This window comes from Sphaerodactylus townsendi, linkage group LG11 (assembly GCF_021028975.2).
Source record: "Sphaerodactylus townsendi isolate TG3544 linkage group LG11, MPM_Stown_v2.3, whole genome shotgun sequence".
NCBI classification, from domain to species: Eukaryota; Metazoa; Chordata; class Lepidosauria; order Squamata; family Sphaerodactylidae; genus Sphaerodactylus; species Sphaerodactylus townsendi.
The window spans coordinates 50,195,247-50,210,960 of NC_059435.1; the positions used below are offsets into that span (position 1 = coordinate 50,195,247).

The 15,714-nt window shown below is 41.4% G+C and overlaps 1 protein-coding gene across 7 annotated transcripts in view; it reads right to left on the minus strand.

Moving 5' to 3' along the window:
• PPP1R9A (protein phosphatase 1 regulatory subunit 9A) overlaps nt 1-15,714 on the minus strand; it is a 150,026-nt gene that overhangs the window by 101,990 nt on the left and 32,322 nt on the right. The window lies entirely within an intron of this gene.

The window sequence follows — 15,714 nt, forward strand, 5'->3', positions numbered from 1 at the left end:
TGAATAACTCAGTAGTGGATAGCTTTCATTAAACAGCTCATTTACTAAAGTTAATAGAATTTAGGCTTGCTGTTTCTTAGTTCAATAACTACTGGTAGAATCAGATGATCAATCACTCTGTCGTGGAAAATCATTTTCTGAACACCGCACTAACAGAAACTACCCTTCAATATCAGTGTAGACACAATGGAATTATATTGTTCAGGAACTGAACTCCCAAATTACCTGATCCTTCACTTTCCTATGTGAATCCAAAGGTACCTTCTACCAGCTTCAGCTGGTAAAGCTGGATGGTGCCCTTCCCATATGGGAACAGTCTGGTCACTGACACAGATGTCCTAGTCACATCTCGATTAGATTACTTCAGTGTGCTACATATGGGGCTGCCCTTCAAGACTGTCCCCAAGCTACAGAGGCCAGAATGTTGACTGGAGAGGGTCTTAATGACCATAACATTTCAATTTTGCTCCATCTACACTGGCTCCTACTTTGCTTTTGGGACCAATTCAAGGTGCTAGTATTGACCATTAAAGCCCTGCTTAACTTGGGGCCAGCATATCTTAAGGACTGACCTTGGGCTAGTCACAGCTTTTCGGAGTTCTCTCAGCCCCACCCACCTCACAGGGTGTTTGTTGTGAGGGGGGAAGGGCAAGGAGTTTGTAAGCCCCTTTGAGTCTCCTACAGGAGGGGAAGGGGATATATAAATCCAAACTCCTCCTCCTCCTCCTCCTCCTCCTCCTCCTCCTCCTCCTCCTCTTCTTCTTCTTCTTCTTCTTCTCTTATATGAACCTACTTATCCATGCCAGTCACCAAAGAACCTTCTCTTTTGTTGTACTGAAACTATAGAATTCCCTCTCCAGGGATATTTGTCTGTATCCCTCTATCTGTCTACTAGTGGAGTCTCCTTCTTTGGAGGTTTTTAAACCGAGGCTGGATGATCATATATCAAAAGTGCTTTGATTGAGTGTTCCTGCATGGCTGGGGGTTGGACTTGATGACCCTTGGAATCTCTTCCAACTCTATAATTCCATTTGCTTTTTTGTTTAATTTGTCGTTCCCCTAATTGTTATTTGCCCTCCTCCCTCGTTTTGATGTTACTTGTGCTTAAAAAGTTAAACAATTCAATGATATACCCATACGTATGTATATTTTCAATGTTGCTCTAATGTCTTTATGTTTTAATGTTGAAAATGTTTTACTGTTTTGATGTTTACTGCCTTGGGGACCCTATTTGGGTTGAAAGACAGCACAGAAACGTTTAGAATAAATAAAACGTTAGTAAATATCAGATTCAAAGCATTTATCCTCTTTTAAAAATAAATTAATCTATTGTAATTGAAGTGCTCAGTCTTTTGCGTACAGAAATACAGTGAAATCCAATAGCAAGCTCACAACATTCAAAAAAGTGTGCTAATAGCCAAGAATGTAATATCAAGATGCTACAGAGAGGTTTTACTGCCTTTAATTGTGCCAACTAATCCTACAGCACATTTACACAGATGTTAAAGTTATAGAAGATAATTGAAGATCACGTTTGCCAACTTTTCTTTATAGAAATTAAAACCATATGTTTAGAAACCATTATCGAATGCTATTGTTTTTAAGTGCTCTAAGGGATTCAAGAGTTACACACCATGATTTGTAAACTCAAGAGATATACACCTGTAGATATATGCATTTGTATATCTACATTATATAAACATTCTTCCTTTTCAGATTGACAACAACAAAAAACAAATGGAGGGAATATTTCTAGGTGAAGAAAATTGTTCTCATAAATGTTGCTCAAGCTGGAATAAAAAATTGACCGATTATTTTTCTCTCGAGAATTTAGGATTTAAAATGGCCAATTACTGGAACAAAAATCCTCTGCTGGGGTTGGTGGAGTTTTATTCTAGGAAACTAGAGGAGAATGGCGGGGGGGGTGGGGGGTGGGTGGGTGTTATTTTTTTCTGTGAAGCGGATTGATCAGAATGGTTTCCTCATGCATATAAGTACTGACTCACATGGACTTTTGAGAATAAAAACTCAATGTAATGAAACTGATATGTTTTGCCCATATTGAAGCGTAAGCTTCTTGGAATATTGTATGCAACAGCAAGACATTTATATGTATCACAAAAGGAAGTACACTATGAGTGCAAATCTAATAGTTGGTGAAGTTGTTTAGATTGGTAGACTCTCATCTAGAGAAATGGGTTTGATTCCCCACTCCTCCACATGAGCAGTAGACTCTAATCTGGAGAATCAGATTTGTTTCCCCACTCCTCCACATGGAGACTGCTGGGTGACCATGAGCTAGTTACAATTCTCTTAGAACTCTCTCAAACTCACCTCTACCTCTGTTGTGGAGAAAGGAAAGGAAGGAGTTTGTTGCTTCTCACCTTTTCCAGATTCCTTCTCTTTTCCCCACCCACCAGCCAACATACTTTTGCTCTGACACCTGTATCCAACCTTTCTGGGAAAACTTGAGTGGATCCAGTTCCTGGGTCAGGAGAACTTGCATTGGCCTGGCCACTGGGCTGGGTCCAGTTGTGCAGTGGGAAATCCACAAGGTCTTGCAGAGGACACCTCACTTTCCCCAGTATCTCCCTCTCCACACTATTTCCTCTTATTCTACTCCAGGGAACCCCTATATCTTCACCTGTCCGTGCTTCTTTTTCCCCTTCCAACTCACCATTTTATCTATCCCCCCCATCTTCAATTGTATTTATTATTTACTTCATTTATACTCTACCTGTCTTCACAATGGGGATGCAAAGCAGTTTTCAGCATTCACCTCTCCTCCTTTTTTAGCCTCCCAACAACTCTGTGAGGTAGGATAGACTGAAAAAATGTGACTGGCTCAGTATCAACCAGTGACCTTCCATAGCAAACTGGGGGTTCAACCTGGGTCTCCCAGATCTGAGTCTGAAACTCTAACCACTATAACAGATAGTCTTTTGTGGGGTGGTTGCTGTTCATCAGTAGCAAGCAGCCAGGCGTGGAGGAGTCATGCAAGCCACATGGTAGCAAGTTGCCAAATTTTCCTTAGCAGCTTTGTAAATTTTGACTTGTGAAACGAACCTACTATAATGGTTGATAAAATCTCATCTTTTTCCATTGGTGCCCTCACCACACCCAAGATCCTCCCTAAAGCAATTTTATAAAAACTTTTCAAATCCCCCCCCTTTTTGTTTCACACTCACTCCCTTCAACAAATTCCCACAGATCCATCCCATGTTGTGATTTTTCCCCTTTTGTTGTTAGTTGAATCAATGCTTTACAACCTTGCGCTGCATTCTCTACTCCTTGCTTGGAATACTCGATGCTTGGAAGATTGCCTCCCCTCCCCAAATAAAACATCAAAAAGCTAAATGTTGCAAATAAACAAAGGGGAAACTGGGTGAGCTCAGAAAATGGTGCCAAGGAAGAAGTTCAGGGAAGCAGAGAAGCGTGGAAACATAGTCAATAGATCGCACTGAAGATGTTTTCAAAACACTTCAGGAAGTGAATCACTTTAAAAGGGGGGTCATTTAAAACATTGTGAGGTTGCAATTAAATGTTTGGGGTAAAAACAATGTGGAACTCCATGGAGGAAAGGTTTTATTTTCCACTGAGAGGGGTCCATGAGAGGGATCCCTTATCAGACACAATTTTTTTCATGTGCCCGATGCTTGAATGGTAAAGCAACAATAGTCATAACCACACAGAGACTTAAAAATGCCTCACTTCAATTATTTAAAAAGCCACCATTCCTATCAAAGCTGGAATTGAGAAACAATTGAAATCCACAGTACATTATATCATCTCTCCACGTCTTTTTATGTAATCCTTATGGATTTGCTTAGGAACACAAATATCAGATTGTTGTCATTGTTGAGGGTAGGATCTTCTGATTTTTCTGTTATGAGAGGAATCATTTCTTGCATCTATTCAGCACAGGCTTTTCTTCCTTATGACATATTTTCACAAACAGATGCATGAAAAAGAAAATTTAGAAGCTTTCTGCAGGATTAGAACATGATTCCAACATGAAACGATAATGTGTGTAAATATCTAGAGTATCTATAGTGGCTAATCTTATTATCCTCTAGTGTGCCGATTAATGGACTTGGTATGTTAAAAATGCCACCAGATCTCTCTTAGCAAAAGAAGGAGCAACGCTTCTAGTTTGAAAGGGGTTCTAGTTTGAAAGGGCTGCAAGTGTATAGATAAGGAATGACAGCGATTTTATTTAAAGTATTCTATCTGACATCACCTTGAGATAGGTATTTAAAAAAAACAGTTCAAGCAGAACACTGCACATTAAGAATAAATTAATCACTGTGGCAGGTTTTTTTTTCCCTTGGCAGAGCAAGGTCCTATCACCCAGGGGGAAAACCCCTATAAGGACAGAAGGGGAGAGTCCTTTTTCTTGTCGCACAATATGATTGCTTTTGAAGTACAGATGAGAGGAACCAGCAAATTAAGGCTTTTCTGGATAGAGCAGAACTTTTAAGATTGAGGGATTCCAGAATTATAGAATACATTTTCTTGAACATCTGTCACAAAACTGCACAAATCTGCATGCTTAAATTTTACTTTAATTGTAAAATTGTTATTTTTCCCATTAAATTGTTCCAGTAAAAAAGGAATTCTAATTTACATATATTCTTAAATTCTGTGCCAGAGAAAAGCAATGTCCTTCGCAGATATGTGAGAGATGGCTATTTTACTATTGTCTTTTAAAGTCTAGATATGATTGTTATTTGTAAAAAACACAAGAGGGGACCTGCGAAGAGCAAGCATGGTTAAGGGCAGGTGGATTCTAATCTGGAGAACCAGTTTGATTCCCCACTCCACCTGAGTGGCAGACTTTTATCTGGTGAACTGGATTTGTTTCCCCACTCCTACACATGAAGCCTTCTGGGTGACCTTGGACTACTCACAGTTCTCAGCCCCACCTACCTCACAAGATGTCTGTTTTGGGAAAAGGAAGGGAAGGAGTTTGTGAGCTGTAACTTCTTACACAAGAGAAAGGCAGAGTATAAATCCAACCTCTTTTTCTCCTTCCAAGGGGCATCTCATTTTCCTTGCATCCCCCTTCTCACAGGTACAGGTACGTATTCTCAGATACCATATAGTATAATTCTTCCAAGTGAGTAGATTAGGCAAAGAGTACAACAGGCCCAGGATCATCCAGTGGCAAAATGGGGAAATAAACCTAGGCTTCCCAAATCCTAGTAGGACACTCTAACTACTACACCACAACAACTCTCCATCCTCTCTCTTACAGTGGTACCACTAAACAGTAAACTCTTTATTTGCTAAGTGCTCTGGCCTGTCGGACTTCCATAAGATACTTTTCCTTTTAAATAATGAGGATTCTGCACATTGTGCACTAGTTGCAAATTTATTATTAGATATTATAGAGACTCAGTGAATTGCTTCAAGATGCAAATTGTATTTTGACTTCTTGTTATTATTTTTGACTTCTAATATGTAACTTTTTTCTTTCTTTTCCTGATGCCAATAAAGGCTTACTTGACTTAACTCATTAAATAGTAACCAACATAACAGTATCTCTGTTGTTCATAGAAGAATCACAGTAGCTTAGCAGTAAACTCTGCTTTCGTGTAAAAAAGGTTTTGTTTGGAAGAGAAAAACATCAAAAAGACAAGACAATAATTACACTTATGACACTTATGAATGTTTACATCTCTTCCCCCAACTGCAAGGCAATTATACCCAGCAGTATTACAGAAACAGCTGATGTCTCCGTCTAGACTGCCTGCACTCATTTCACCATGCAGCAAAAAGAAACAGAAAGAAGAGCTGGTTTTTATACTCCAGTTTTTTCAACCAATAGGCACCTTGTGAGGTAGATAAGACTGAGAGAGTTCTGAGAGAACTGAGATTAGCACAACCCAGCAGGTTGCATGTGGGGGAACAGGGGATCTCAGTCAGTCAATCAATCAATGAATCAATCAAACAATGAATCAATCAATCAATCAGTGCCTTTACTGGCATAAAATAAATACCGGTAATAAAAATCTTAGGGTGGAAGGCAAAGATCATAAGATTAAAATCTTACTACAATAAATGTATAACCATTAAATTATAACAATATTAACCCCCCCCCCCCTCAAGAATACTACTAGCTGACTGAGCAAAAGGTCTTAGAGGGTTTCATTTTAAGTGCTCCACAAGATAAGTAGCAACCGTGGTAGAAGAAATTTCAACATTCCTGTTCCTCTAATAGTAAATGTGTCAGATGAAAATCAGAATGAACTGAAAGATTTGTATCGTTGAAAGTAAGGTATGAAGACTGTTTGCAAATTACTGAGTAGTTCGCGATCCAAAAGAATATGTGGAAGCACGTCAGGCTTATTTGAGTGGGGGATCTAATCTGGTTCTCCAGATTAGAGTCTGCCGCTCATGTGGAGGAATGAGAATCAAACTGGGGTCTCCAGATTAGAGTCTGCTGTTCTTAACCACTATATCACACTGGTTGCTATCTTTAGCGCAATCTGCAATTGGTCCGAGAACAGTGTATCGTGGAAGGATTAATCTACCTTCCCCCAAATTGTTAAGCATCTAACTGGTTTAGCAATATGGGTTTTTTTAAATGTAATATTCCTTCTGCTATCTGCGATCACTCCTTTTACGGAACATTGCAATTTATGGATCACAGCAGCACAGAATGATTTGCTAATCCAACCACAAAATAACAAATAAAGAGGAAGTGGATAATCTCTTTGTGCAGCACTCTGCAAAAGATTTAGCAGATGGCCAGACTGCAAGAAGGCTCAACAAAGGAAGTGGCCACAGGATGTATCTGTGTTGCTTTCAGGAAATGATGTTTTGGCGTCATTTAAAATTCTGCAGCCGGCAAATTATCAAAATGTAGTTGCGCTCTCAGAGTTAAACTACCAGGTATACAGAATAACGTGTAAAGCAGCATGTCTTTGCATTCTATTTCCTGTATTGCTCAGATATGGCTGTGTTCATTTGTGTTTTGTTACAAAATGCTATGTGACCATTGGAACAAAAACTGGGAGATTGGATCTCTTCATGCCTGGTTGTTCTCTTGGTACATAAGGTTTCAAACTGAATAGGAAAACGAGCCAACAAATCCTGGCCTGGCCTGTTCTCCTGACCTGAACACGGTTGTATTCAGGAATCAACAAATGAAGCTTTTTGCCAACATGATATTTTGATCAGCATGTTACGCTTCTAATTGCTGCTAATTCTGTTCAAAATGTTTGTGGACCTATTGGTAGAGATGGGTCTCCACCTAGAAACTGATAAGGAAATTGTCACTAGCAGTGCAATTCTAAACAGAATGATACCTTTTTAAATTCATAGCCTTCAGTGGATTTAGAAGAATGTATTCCTCTTTTCTCCCTTCTCCCCTTAGTTTTGTACTGAACATCAATCTTGATGAAGAGTTCATGAGCATAAGATTACTGGTAGTGCACCAAAAATCTTTATAGGGCATTGTGGCTCAAATAAGGTAAGTAGGTTCCCTAGGACAGTGGTGGTGAACCTTTGGCTCTCCAGATGTTCATGGACTTGCCAATTGGCCATGCTGGCAGGGGTTGATGGGAATTGTAGTCCATGAACATCTGGAGTGCCATAGGTTCACCACCACGGCCCTAGGAGGAGGTGCCTGTATCAATGCCTATTAATTTGGCTACAATCAATGAGAGACAGCTTTTGGACTCAAGGCAAGGTTTAGACGTAGAATGTGGAAAGGGGCGCTGAGACAGAAATACCTAACATTTGAGCTTTGGTTTCTAGTTAAATTTGGGAAATCCACTGAACTCCCAGCAAGGAAAAAAAAGTAGCACAATATGACGGATGGAGCCATAGATGTGGAGAATAAAATTTCCCATAATTAAAGCTGCACTGCTTCATAAAACTAAATAACAACAAAGGGATGGCTTTCCTAATGCAAGATTATTACAAAGTTGTAACTAATGTTTTGTCAGGTGATTATCCCTAGGAACTATGTGAGAGAATACATATATCTGTGATTGATCTGAAAAATGGAACTGGGAAACACAGACACATTTAACAACATACATTTTTTAAAAACCAAGTGATCAATTCATGACTGCTTGTGCAGGTCAAATAAAAAACAAAGTTAAAATTTCTCACCTCGCCCTGTGGAAGAGGTATTGTAATTGCCAATCTGATTTGGAACTGACAAGTTAACGCAAGTGATGCTATGCAGAGTAACAGCGAAACTGCGGTGCCCCAATAATCTCCATGGAAGTGACTTAAACTCTACTGAAATAGATGAGCTGCGTGATGTCTGAGGCATGTCATACACAGCTCTTCATGTGCACTAAAATTAGTACGACAATTTTCAGCGCCTTTTGTCTTTTTTCTTAAATTGAAACACTGTAAGCGAAGTAAATGTCACAACGTCTTCAATTTTTTTCAAGTATTATTCCATGAAAATATTCTCTATACAAAGCTCTGGATTTAATTGTAATAATTTAAAGTGCACTTGATTTGTTTTCCTAATTAAATATTTCAAGTTCAGATACTTGCTGGTTTTGGAGCACAAAATTAACACGGGATACTTTTAATACTTTGTATATGACATATAAGTCCAAAATAAACACACTAAATCACAGTGTGAAACAGACTTTCCTCTGTGATACACTTCTGAAGATGCCAGCCACAGATGCAGGCGAAATGTTAGGAACAAGATCCACCAGACCACGGCCACACAGCCCAGAAAACCCACCAGAACCAGTTGAATCTGGCCATGAAAGCCTTTGACAATACACTAAATCAGATGGTGCATTATTTAGGGCACTAGTCGTTTTTCTGAAAAGTTTTCTAATTCAATTTTTTTCAGAAAATGCACATCACTGAGTACAGCCAGGCACTGCATGGGCACTGCTAACCGTTATTTGTGCCACTCCTGGCGAGAGACTTGAAAACTTGCTGGCTTGTAATGTTTGGGTTGATAATCATTAGGGAATCTTTCTACAGAGGAATACAGCTACCTACAAACCTTGTATATTACTGCAGAAACCTGTACTGAATGCTAAATATAGAATCCCTCTGGAGTGGATTCTCCTTCCCACAAAACACAAAGTTATACAGAGAAGCTAGAAATTTTAGACGCCAGCCCCAGGGAAGGGGAGGAAAGCTTCCCCAGGCAAAATGACAAATCAGTGCTCCTTCAGTAAGCTCTTAATAGTGTGATTCGGCTTTCTCATAAAATGGAGCAAGATTTCAAGTAGTCAGGAGACATGAAGGTTTGGGTCGCTCCTTCCCTGTAGTTAGCCGAGTGCCAAGGCACACTTATGCTAAATGCAGTGGACTAGTTTTCCAGAAGCATTGAGTACAAGGACCCCAGGATTTACTCTGGCCTTATTCTGTCTTTTTAAAGACAAATCAAGTTCCTGGGCTTGCTCTCCAAAATAGACAGAGAAGAGTTTTAGTATGCCACAGAGAACAGCTTTGATCTCATTTTGACCTATGTATCTACCGGTAGTAGCATGTTCTGACCTGGATATCCCAGACTAGCCTGAAGTCATGGCCTATTGGAAACTAAGCAGGGTCAGCCCTGGTCTTCGGTTGCAAGCTCCAAGTTGGCAAATTGTCTGGTCAGTATTTGGATGACAAACCCCCAAGGAATACCATGGTTGCTACACATAGGCAGACAATGGCTTAGTACCTCTGAATGTCTTTCACCTTGAAAATTTTACGGGATTGCTATAAATCAGCTGCCACTTAATGCTGATAAATAAAAAAATTAGTAGCCCAGATCCCAGGATTTTTTAAATTAAAGTATTCAATATATCTTTACCCTCTGCACAGGCCGGCCTCTTAATACTTTTAATTAAGTTTTAATACTTTTTGTGGTCCAAACAGGAACTTTTGTAACAATGCTCACCTTTGCTTTTACATATAATAAAATATTAGTCCAGTCAAAGGGCCAGGTTTCTAAACAAAATCCCTGCACCATTCCCTCTCTAGGACATGTGCTCCAAATTACATTTAATTGTTTCACGTGGCCCTGAAACCATCGTTGCAGCAGAGGCTTGAGGAACCCTGCTGCAAGCAGCATGCCTTGTCGCCTCAGCAGCCGAGATGGAAAAAAAACTTCCTTCTGGGGAGAGAAGCGTTGGTCCGCCATTTTTCCTAACTACAAAAGGCGGGAAAATCAAAAAACTGCTAGCTTGGGTCCCTCTAGATCTGAGAAACTCACCTAAACTAATTTAGGGAGAAAGAAGGAAGACTAGTAAAATAGCCAGAAAAGACAGGACAGGAAAGCAAAAGAAATACCAAACTGCTGGAGGAGTCAAAGAATCCAGGCGCTCCCTGTAGAGGCAGGAAAAATAACTGACAAAACGGAATCCTGAGCCTCTACAGGAAGTGGCGAATTCTTTTTCCTGCCTCCCTGAGCAAAGGCAAGAAACACCCAGCAAGATGCTCTATGTCTCCTGGAGAATTACATTCTTCTTCCTGAAACACTATTCTTCTTGCAAGTTGAAACCAAATTAGGTCTGCTGTTTTATGAAGCGGCTTTGTTCCTGTTACTCTACTGTTACTCTATCATACCACCTTTTGACATGACATGGGCGAGAACCTATGCAAATGATTCCACTGAATATTCACACAGGAACAATTAGTGAGCCACTGACACTGTGGCATTTAGCTTAATAATTTAAGGGGATCATAAAGGCAAGTGTAGCAGCAGCATTTGAAAGAAACCTCCTTGTGGATTTAAATATTCACACTCAGGCTAAAACAATGTGTAGAAGAACCTAATCTCTGAATAAAAGCAAGCCCAAGAGGTTTTCCTGTTGGCAGCAAAGATGCTTTCAGAGATTACATTTTCACATTAAATGGCAAATAATCAGGTCAGCCAAAAGTCAGTAAAAGGAAAGAAAAGGGGCAGGGGGAAGTGTGAGAAAAATATTTAATTGCTGAAACACTGCATTTATCAAATATAAAATGAGTTGTGCATTCTTATTTTGAAGCCATGTTATAAATCTCCAGTATCCACACATAAACTGTGCTTCTGCGTGTGGCCATTAGTTCTGAAAGGACATCTACCACTTGCTGGTAAATCAAAGGATAAAGTGCCAAACTGGCTTCATTAAAGTATTGCTTTCCCACTCTAGTTCTTAGAAGCTACTGATTTCAACCTACAGAGCGCTAAACTAAGGGGACGGACCTCTGCCAGTCAGGCCACGCTAAAGAGAATTAAATTGTTTTCCAAGCAACGTTGATTTGAAGGCGATGAATGAGCTAATTTACACTTTAACAAGCAAAAACTGAACGAATCTCCTAACAAAGGCCACCTCCTGCACACAGTAATGTCAAGATTGGAAGGCCGGGCTCATTAGAAGAGATGTGTGGTATACATTTTCATTGCCTCCTGTTTCCTCGAAGTAACAGCAGTATACATAGTTTCCCTCACTGTTTATTCTTCACAATAACTCTGACAGGTAGGCAGAAAGTCACTCAATGAGTTTTATGGCACGGCAGTGACTTGAACCCAGTCCTAGTCTGATATTCTAATCATTATACTACTAGCTATAGTGTGCATAACTCTCTAAGATGTTCAAATTCCTTCCCAATCTAGAGATTGATTGGTTTGTTTGTTTGTTTGTTTATTGTTGAGTTATATATACTGCCCTACCCCTGAAGGGCTCTGGGCGGTGAACAACATAAATATATAACATATACAATTAAAAACCCATTTAAAATAAACACAGTGGTCAATATATTAAAACAGCATAAGCAATAAAACCCTTATTAAAAAACCCTCCCAAAGAGGGGGGGGAGGTCCCATAGATGGTAAGGGATCCCAAACACAGGAGAGTAAAATGGGGGCACTTATCAGCGACTGGACACTCCAAAAGCCCGGTGGAACAGCTCCGTCTTACAGGCCCTGCGGAACTCGCCAAGATCCCGCAGGGCCCGGACAGCTGGAGGAAGAGTGTTCCACCAGGCAGGGGCCAGGGCTGTGAAGGTTCTGGCCCGAGTGGAGGCCAGCTGCATCATTGAGGGGCCAGGAACCACCAGTAAATTGGCCTCTGCTGAACGCAGAGGCCTACCAGGGACATATGGGGTAATGCGGTCCCGAAAGTACGAGGGTCCCAGGCCACATAAGGCCTTATAGGTCAGCACCCATACCTTGAAGATGATCCGGAACTCAACTGGGAGCCAATGCAGGCAACGCAACACAGGTTGAATATGATCATGAAAGGTGCCCCCCGTAAGCAGACAGGCCGCCGCATGTTGGACCAGCTGTAACTTCTGGATCAAACGCAAGGGTAGGCCCGCGTAGAGTGAGTTACAATAGTTCAACCTGGAGGTGACTGTTGCATGGATCACCGTGGCCACGTCTGTGTGGGAGAGGAAGGGAGCCAGTCGCTGGGCCTGATGAAGATGGAAAAATGCAACCTGGGTTGTATGGGCCATCTGCGTCTCCATTGAAAGAGACGAATCCAGGTGGACCCCCAGGCTGCGAACGAAGGAGGTCGGCGCCAATGAGACCCCCTCCCACACCGGCAGCTGGAAATTCCCAGCCTCACCCCCATGACCAAGCCAAAGGATCTCCGTCTTCGACTGATTAAGGTTTAACCTGATCTGCTGCAACCAACCAGCAACCGCCTCCAAACAATGCTGCAGAGCTGCAGGGGCAGCAACCATTCCCCCCTCCATCAACAGAATGAGCTGAGTGTCATCAGCATACTGATGACAGATCAGCCCAAAGCTCCATACCAACTGAGCAAGGGGTCGCAAATAGATAGCAACAATAGCGGGGACAATAGCGCCCCCTGGGGCACTCCCGCACGAAGCGTGGCACTTCCAGGAGGCTTGCATCCTGCATTCACAATTCTGCTGACTCCGATCCTGGAGGAATTAGACAATCCATTGAAGGACAGTACCCTGCACCCCGGAAATGGCCAGGCAGTGGGTCAAAAGGTCGTGGTCGACCACATCAAACACTGCGGTCAGATCTAACAATACCAGCAGCGCCGATCCGCCTCGGTCAAGCTGCATACAGAGCGTACCTGTGAAGGCGACGAGAACCATCTCCGTCCCATGCCCAGCACGGAAGCCAGACTGGAAGGGATCGAAGGCCGATGTGTCATCCAGGAAACCATGAAGCTGCTCCAACACCACTCTCTCAATTACCTTCCCCAGGAACGAAAGATTCGAAACAGGGCGATAATTGGCCAGATCTCTGGGATCTAACAATGGTCTTTTCAAGAGTGGGCGGACCACTGCCTCCTTCAACCCACCTGGAAAGACTCCTTGCTCAAGAGAGCCATTGATGATGTTCAACAGGTGGGGTCGTAACACCTCCCGGCAGGTTTTAATAAGCCAGGAGGGGCACGGATTCAGAGGACAGGTAGTAGGCATATGAAGGAACTACCGTGTTTCCCCAAAAATAATTATATTAATTTTATTAATTTTTGCACCAAAAGATGCGTTAGGACTTATTTTCGGGGTAGGGCTTATATTCGGGGAAATGCGGTTACCTTCACAATTCATTGCTTCCCCCTTCACATGCGACACAAGGTGCATCCTCATTGGCAGGGAGCACAAGGCACTGTCCGCAATTGTGATCTGAAACTACCGGTAGGGCTTATTTTTGAAGGAGGGCTTATATTTTAAGCATCCTCCAAAAATCATGAAAAATCATGATAGGGCTTATTTTCAACGTAGGGCTTATTTTCAGGGAAACACGGTAAAAAATTACTCCAAGCTTATTCTAATGTTCAAAACATCAGCAGGTAGGGTGGGGAACAGCTTCATTCAGACATGTTGCATTTTAATTTGCAGCATGAAGAGATATTCTGAGTATGGAATCCCAACTGAGCACTGTCAACAAAATAAAAGCCATGGTTTCCTGAAGATGATTAAAAGCTTGCAAAGCCTCTGAAGGCCTCTGTTTTCTTCCCACAAAAGGCTACTGTAAATTGTCACATGGTAATCAGATCTGTTGAGTGTGCAGGAACGAGCCTCTTTGCAAAATATCATGCTGCTTACAAAGCTTCTTACTCATTAGACAGATTAACAAGCTATTCTTTGAATACTCTGGCATCTACACAATGCACACCTAGAACGTATCCATCCTTCTCAATAAAATAATGCAAAAGAATGCTTCTCATATCTATGTGCATGTGTGCATAAAAACATTTAGGGAGCAACTGGGCGGGAGAAATGAGTCCAAGAAAAATTTCTTGCAACGCCAGAGATTGCGCATGACATCATAGCACAACTAGGTCTGTACATGTTAATAGAACTCATAACTTCTAAAATGACATAAGGAGAAATTTGAATCCCCTCCATCCACACATTGCATTATTCTCTATGCAGGTAAAAGATCTTATATATACAATACAGCTATTATTGATAGCTATCCCCATGCAAAGGGGGAGAAATAGAAACACCGGCAATTCCCCCAAAAATTGTAATCATAAACATTCAAAAACTATCTTAAATCCATGCTACTTAAAAAAAAAAAATAAGGCATGAAGTCTATTTCAACTTGAAATTTCTATTGATTTTACTGCGACCGTAGAAAAATCAAACATAGGCTGCCATCGCACAGGGATTATTTTCTCTGTTCTTCCCATTAACACCATGAACGCAGAGCATGGTTGCCTGAACTGAGCTCCCGTATCCCACTGACGGTGGTGAAGGAAAAATAAAATAATGGCCAATGCCATGATGTCAAATCTGGGAACTACCTGGAAGTGACATGTATAATCTCATCTAGGATATCCAAAAGCTCTATGGATGGAGCCCTGTATGCACTGAAGGCACCCTGAAGACAAAATCTCTCTGTCGGTCTACCTGATAAGAGAGAAAAATTCTGTAGGGAGGGCGAAGGGCTCCTGGGTGACTGCATTACTATTCTATCATCCGGATTTAATTTCCAATTGTTTGGGGGTTTGAATGGGGGTGGGTGGGTGAGTTCCTGGTCCTTCTCACAAGGCTGTAGAAACGGTGGGAACTTCATCACAGTCTTGGTCCATGTGTTGAAAATGGCCGATGCTATTTGGAGAGAGCTTTCTGCAAGCGGCATTTTTGGCATGTTTTTCCAGCACCTGCTGGAGCATATTGCAGGCCATGGCTAGAGCAGCCATGTTTGGGACAATATTTGCCTAGTTTAGAGGTTCTAATTACATCTCTGAGAGGATCCACTGCTTTCCTCTCACTCTACAGCTTGATAAGCTGAAAAAAGGCACACCTGGCAAGTTGAGAAACTGCACTCAAGTCATCCCTCCTCCAGAAGCCCAACTATGCATGCAGGTTTTTACGGTGAAAAGGAGTGAGACAGAGATAAGATGAGAGTTGTAATGTATTGTATTGATGTGAGGTACTGTATTGTTTTAAGAGTCTGCAGCTGCTGCACTGGTAATTGGTAATTGGTAATTAGTATTTGTGTTATATTGAGCACAGCTGCAGAGTGATTTTATGCAATGTGTGAGTAGCATCCATGGAATAAAGTGTTGTATTTTGTTCCTCCGACTCCTGATTCCTGAGACATTACAAGAGTTAAGTAAGAGTAGTAAGATAAAGGAGTGAAAGTTAAATGAACAGAATCAGAAACAGAAAGCAGACTAGGACAGGTTATTTTCTAGCTGGTCTCCCTGATAAGGCAGGAAAAAACTGAAGGATGTGTGACTCCCACAATGGAGACAGGAAGGAGGGGGGAAAAATCATTCCTGCCTCCCTAAGAGGATAGTGGGAACC